Raw genomic sequence first — 6,024 nt, 5'->3', positions numbered from 1 at the left:
GTAACAATATACTCGGCACACAGGCGTTCACACAGATAACTATTCCAAAAGATATCAGTTGAAAGGTTTTCAAATTAGCATACTGTAAAGCAAATTTCAGGAGACGTGATAAATATTTTAGAGACGAAGGAACGTACGAAAAATTTATAGTTACGAGAGTACATGTAACATGTAAAACAATTACAGTCGTGTGAATTCGATGCCAAGTAGAAACCTCTCAAAAACGATCAGTAGCATAAAAATAACGTTTGGTTGAGATTTTCAGTCCGACGATCATTTATTGCACAACGGCCTATAAGAGAAAAAAACAAAAGAAATGCCCACATTACAGGAGAAGAAACAGCACTAATTATAAAATTATAAAAGAACCCATTACAAAATCACAATAAAAAAGGATGTCAGTCAGTCATAACAGATGATATATCTACTGCAGATGGTGGTCCATCTTTCCCGGTTTCCAGCTTCATCTTCCACCCTGCTTCTTTCAGAATTGTTAATACTTGATCCTTCCATCGCGTCCTTGGACGTCCCCTTGGGCGTCTTGCAGCAGGCTGAGAATGAAGGCCTGTGTATGGGAAGGTTCTATCAGCTCGAAGGATAAGATCAAACCACCGTAGCCTCTTGTGCCCTAATATTCGACCAATGTGCGGTTTCCGAAACAACTGTACGGATCTTCTTTATTTCTTCGTTCCCATTTACCCTCCGTGGTACTGTAGAGGTCCATAGATCTTTCGAAGTACCTTCCTATTGAAGGCACAGACTGTTTCTTCAGTCGTTCTGACGATGCCCAGATTCTACAGCAATATCGGCCGTGTTGGTGTCATGTAGAGGTCGACCTTATTCTTGTGTGATATCGATTATGACTCGAACAAATCGTTCAGATTAAAGAACATGCGATTAGCGTTTATTATTCGCCGAAGCACTTCTTTCGTCACTTCATTTTTCTTACTCAGTATGGAGCCCAGGTCTTTGAATTCTTGCACTCGTCCAAAGGTGTGGGCGTCAACAACAATGGACTGATAACTCCAGGATTGTGTCTGCTGCCACCGTCTCCATTTCTCTGATTCGACAAGTATCACGGCTTATTTTTTTCCATGGCCAAGCTGAATACCATTGGTGTCTATGGACTTCCTCGTCCCAGTCCATTTCATATACTGGATGGTGACGGTAGGTGGTTGCCCAATCGTACTTGACAAGTCGATTGAGAGCAGCAAGCTGCAATTAGTCGGATATATTTCTATAGGATGTGAAAGTCCTCTAACGTTTTCCATAACATGGAGCTTTCAGCGCTATCATAAGCTTGTCGAAAGTCAATGAAGATACGATGTAATTCGCGCTAGAACTTGCAAAATTTTTCTATCAGCTGCCTCAAGGCAAATATGTGGTCAAAAGTTGATAATTCGGGGACGAAGTCACGTTAATAGGGACCTACAATTCCTACAGTCGTTGTAAAGACTTTATAACCAGTTTCAAGTAACTAAACCCCTCGGCAGTTGGAAACTTGTGAAGCATCACTCTTCTTGAATATGGGACATGTAATTGCTCCTTCAATTCTTCAGGAATTATTTCTGTTGTCCAAATGATACATCTGGATAACATGTATGATATGTGATTTATTTCCACAGTGTACAAAGTGTAGGGATTGAACGATAAGAGGATACAATCCAAAAATGGTCTAATGAACTTATGTCCGGAAATGCATGGTTTACATGCTAGAGACAATTTATTCGATCCTATTTTGTCACAGAGACTGCGGTCTAATACGCGCAGTACAATGCAGCCACAGTTGCAATATGCATGGTTTCCTCCTAGAGTGTGGTACTGTTCTTCATACGTCACGCTCTAGCGTCCTCTCATGCATAGTAATTGGTAATTTGTGTCCGATTCACTTCTCTTCTGGCTCCCATTGCAGTGGACGTGATAAAAGCGTTGAATACAATGGTTCCGTATTCGGATCGAGGGCTTGCCGACATGGTGTTTACTTACGGAAAGCAAATGGCAACGGACGGCGGGCACCAACGTTATATCAGGAGACCTATCCCCGCCAACAGCCACAGCGTTGAATGTTTTGCAATAGGGTTTCGTCGTTTGTCTGAGACATGGTCGTTTCAGGAAGCAAGAAATCGTGAACGACGTATCCGATATATTCGGGCACCAGTACAGGGTAAGACAGAAGACCGTCACCTACAGCCTGTGCAGGAATTACTTTCTACATTGGGATGAGTTTTGTCACTGATTTCTTCACCGGGCGCACACGATTACGGGATTTTTGTCGTCAGTCTTGTTCACAAAAAATGGTTCAAATGGCTCTGAGCGCTGTGGGACTTAGCATCTGAGGTCATCAGTCCCCTAGAACCTGAACTACTTAAACCGAAATAACCTAAGGACATCACACACATCCATGCCCAAGGCAGGATTCGAACCTGCGACCGTAGCAGTCGCGCAGTTCCGGACTGAAGAGCCTAGAACAGCTCGGTCACCGCGGCCGGCTAGTCCTGTTCACAGATGATGCCATCTTTACGCAGAATGGTATCTTCAATTTCCATAACAGTCACCTGTGGGATAGTATGCGGAACCCCCACGGTATGGTGACAGCGAATCATGCAGCTGGAATGTGTGGTCTGGGATAATTGGCGACCGTATTTTGGGACCAGTCTTCCTTCCACGCCGTCTAACACGCCGGAACTATCGGCGTTCGTTGCGGGTGACTTTGCTTCCTCTACTGGAAGAAGTGCTACTGAAGATCCGAAGTGTTAAGTGGCTGTTACATGATGGTGGTGTATCCCATTTCGCCATTGACGTCCGGACGCATCTCAGTCGTGTATTACCTGGTCAAGGGACGAGACGGAGGAGTCCAGCTGCATGGTCTGCTCGTCCACCGGATCTCAATCCGTGCGGTTTCTGGTTATAGGGCCATCTCAAAAGTATCGTGTATGGAGAGCCCGTTCATGTAGAGACAATGGAGCAGCGCATTTATGCTACCTTTGACAATGTTCAGTTGCCGCCGAATTGAATGTGTGAGACACACCAAGCTACGACGCGTACACGCGTGCGTTGAGGCACGTGGAAACCATTTTCAACACATACCGTAACCGTGGCTGCATGGTACAGCGCATATTAGACCTCAGTCGCTGTAACAATGTTGTTGTTGTTGTTCTTACTGTGGTCTTCAGCCCTGACACTGGTATGTTGCAGCTCTCCATGCTACTCTATCATGTGCAAGCTTCTTCATCTCCCAGTACCTGCTGCAACCTACATCCTTCTGAATCTGCTTAGTGTATTCAGCTCTTGGTCTCCCTCTACGATTTTTACCCTCCGCGCTGCCCTCCAATACTAAATTGGTGATCCCTTGATGCCTCAGAATATGCCCTACCACTTGACCCCTTCTTCTTGTCAAGTTGTGCCACTAACTCCTCCCCAATCCTATTCAATACCTCCTCATTAGTTATGTGATCTACCCATCTAATCTTCAGCAGTCTTCTGTAGAACTACATTTCGGAAGCTTCTTTTCTCTTCTCGTCCAGACTATTTATCGTCCACGTATCACTTCCATACATGGCTACACTCCATACAAATACGTTCAGAAACGACTTCCTGACACTTAAATCTATACTCGATGTTAACAAATTTCTCTTCATCAGAATCGCTTTCCTTGCCATTGCCAGTCTACATTTTATACCCTCTCTACTTCGACCATCATCAGTTATTTTACTCCCCAAATAGCAAAACTCCTTTACTACTTTAAGTGTCTCACTTCCTAATCTATTTCCCTCAGGATCGCCCGACTTAATTCGACTACATTCCATTATCCTCGTTTTGCTTTTGTTGATGTTCATCTTATATCCTCCTTTCAAGACACTGTCCATTCCGTTCAGCTGCTCTTCCAGGTCCTTTGCTGTCTTTGACAGAATTACATTGTCATTGGCAAACCTCAAAGTTTTTCTTTCTTCTCCATGGATTTTAATACCTACTCCAAATTTTTCTTTTGTTCCTTTACTGCTTGCTCAATATACAGATTGAATAACATCGGGGAGAGGCTACAACCCTGTCTCACTCCCTTCCCAACCACTGCTTCCCTTTCATGCCCCTCCACTCTTATAACTGCCATCTGGTTTCTCTACAAATTGTAAAAAACCTTTCGCTCCCTGTATTTTAGCCCTGCCACCTTTAGAATTTGAAAGAGAGTATTCCAGTCCACATTGTCAAAAGCTTTCTCTAAGTCTACAAGTGCTAGAAACGTAGGTTTGCCTTTCCTTAATCTTTCTTCTAAGATAAGTCGTAAGGTCAGTATTGGCTCACGTGTTCCAATATTTCTACGGAATCCAAACCGATCTTCTCCGAGGTTGGCTTCTAGCAGTTTTTCCATTCGTCTGCAAAGAATTCGCGTTAGTATTTTGCAGTTGTGACCTATTAAACTGATAGTTCGCTAATTTTCACACCTGTCAACACCTGTTTTCTTTGGGATTGGAATTATTATATTCTTCTTGAAATCTGAGGGTATTTCGACTGTCTCATACATCTTGCTCACCAGATGGTAGAGTTTTTGTCAGGACTGGCTCTCCCAAGTCTGTCATTAGTTCTAATGGAATGTTGTCTACTCCCGGGGCCTTGTTTCGACTCAAGTCTTTCAGTGCTCTGTCAAACTCTTCACGCAGTATCGTATCTCCCATTTCATCTTCATCTACATCGTCCTCCATTTCCGTAATATTGTCCTCAAGTACATCGCCCTTATATAGACCCTCTATACTCTCCTTCCACCTTTCTGCTTTCCCTTCTTTGCTTAGAGCTGGGTTTCCATCTGAGCTCTTGATATTCATGCAAGTGGTTCTCTTTTCTCCAAAGGTCTCTTTAATTTCCCTGCAGGCAGTATCTATCTTACCCCTAGTGAGATAAGCCTCTACATCCTTATATTTGTCCCCTAGCCATCCCTGCTTAGCTATTTTGCTCTTCCTGTCGATCTCATTTTTGAGACTTTTGCATTGGTTTTTGCCTGCTTCATTTACTGCATTTTTATATTTTCTCCTTTCATCAATTAAATTCAATATTTCTTCTGTTACCCAAGGATTTCTACTAGCCCTCGTCTTTTTACCTACTTGATCCTCTGCTGCCTTCACTGCTTCATACCTCAAAGCTACCCATTCTTCTTCTACTGTATTTCTTTCCCCCATTCCTGACAATTGTTCCCTTATACTCTCCCTGAAACTCTGTACAACCTCTGGTTTAGTCAGTTTATCCAGGTCCCATCTCCTTAAATTCCCACCTCTTTGCAGTTTCTTCAGTTTTAATCTGCAGTTCGCCACCAATAGATTGTGGTCAGAGTCCACATCTGCCCCTGGAAATGTCTTACAATTTAATACCTGGTTCTTAAATCTCTGTCTTACCATTAAATAATCTGATACCTTCTAGTATCTCCAGGCTTCTTCCACGTATACAACCTTCTTTTATGATTCTTGAACCAAGTGTTAGCTATGTTTAAGTTATGCTCTGTGGAAAATTCTACCAGGCAGCTTCCTCTTTCATTTCTTACCCTCAATCCATATTCACATACTATGTTTCCTTCTCTCGCTTTTCCTACTATCGAATTCCAGTCACCCATGACTATTAAATTTTCGTCTCCCTTCACTACCTGAATAATTTCTTTTGTCTCATCAATGAATGACTGAACAAATGGTCTCTAGCACGGAAACCATGCATTTCCGGACATAAGTTCATTAGATGTTTTTTGTTCCGTATCCTGTCATCGATAAATCCCTGCAGTTTGGACACGGCGGAAAAAATCATCCTATATGTATAGTGCAAGCTCTTTGCTATTCATATTTTGGGAGGAGGTAGTATGGACCAAAACAAGAACAAAGTTTGAGTTAACATGGGTTCGAAAAAGCACATCTTAAGAGCTACGAGCAGTTTTTCAGTAGAAAAGATCTCTTTCATAGTATCGAAGATAAACAAGTGCTCATACGTCTTAAAGTATAAATTTTCATTTTAGAACCCATTTTTAATAGACTTACTTGCTTCTGTATGAGG

This window comes from Schistocerca serialis, chromosome 1 (genome assembly GCF_023864345.2).
Source record: "Schistocerca serialis cubense isolate TAMUIC-IGC-003099 chromosome 1, iqSchSeri2.2, whole genome shotgun sequence".
Classification (NCBI taxonomy): Eukaryota; Metazoa; Arthropoda; class Insecta; order Orthoptera; family Acrididae; genus Schistocerca; species Schistocerca serialis.
Note: the sequence above shows the minus strand (reverse complement) of the source record.